We start from the raw sequence: 649 nt of genomic DNA, 5'->3' as shown, positions 1-649 counted from the left end.
AAGCTTTGTAATGAGATATCATCCTTTGTGCAGATGGAATTGGAATCATTATTTGTGACATGGGAGTGCTTCAAGGATCTCTTGCGGTGCCCACAACACGGATTTCCCGAATGGGTGATCATTCAAACTTTCTATAACGAGTTGAATCCGAGTACAAGGCATTTGCTAGATGCCACCGCAGGAGGTACAATGGGGAGTAAAACCCCGGAAGAAGCCCGACAATTACTAGAAGACATGGCCATGAACAGTTATCAATGGAATGCACGGGAAAGGAAAAAGGTCGCCGGACTTCACGAAATAGATGCAGTCACTTCCTTAGCGGCCCATGTGGAATCATTGAACAAGAAGTTAGATCTTCTAACTTGTAATAGATTGGCGGCCGTTACTACTTGCACAGGTTGTGGGGGAGGACATGCTCCAACCGATTACCCTATTTCTATTGGCGATGCATCTTCAGTTGAGGAAGTTGATTTTATAGCAATACTTACAATCCGGGTTGGAAGAACCACCCCAACTTTTCGTGGAGTAACAACCAAGGCCAGCAGAAGGCCATAGCACCCCTGGGTTTCGAACAACAACAAGCCCCAAACCATTGAGAATCGTGTTTTAAGGTTTAAAGACTTTGATGAGCGATTTAGAGAAAGCTTTG

The 649-nt window shown here is 44.8% G+C and overlaps 1 non-coding gene across 1 annotated transcript; it reads right to left on the bottom strand.

The window, feature by feature from the left end:
- LOC120264110 lies at positions 1-104 on the bottom strand. The gene has a single exon (XR_005537287.1). It is a non-coding gene; the product is annotated as a small nucleolar RNA R71 (small nucleolar RNA).
- Between the last annotated feature and the right edge of the window lie 545 nt (positions 105-649).

This window comes from Dioscorea cayenensis, chromosome 6 (genome assembly GCF_009730915.1).
Source record: "Dioscorea cayenensis subsp. rotundata cultivar TDr96_F1 chromosome 6, TDr96_F1_v2_PseudoChromosome.rev07_lg8_w22 25.fasta, whole genome shotgun sequence".
Classification (NCBI taxonomy): domain Eukaryota; kingdom Viridiplantae; phylum Streptophyta; class Magnoliopsida; order Dioscoreales; family Dioscoreaceae; genus Dioscorea; species Dioscorea cayenensis.
The sequence above is the reverse complement of the archived record's forward strand: the minus strand, read 5'-3'. Positions and strand labels throughout refer to the sequence as shown.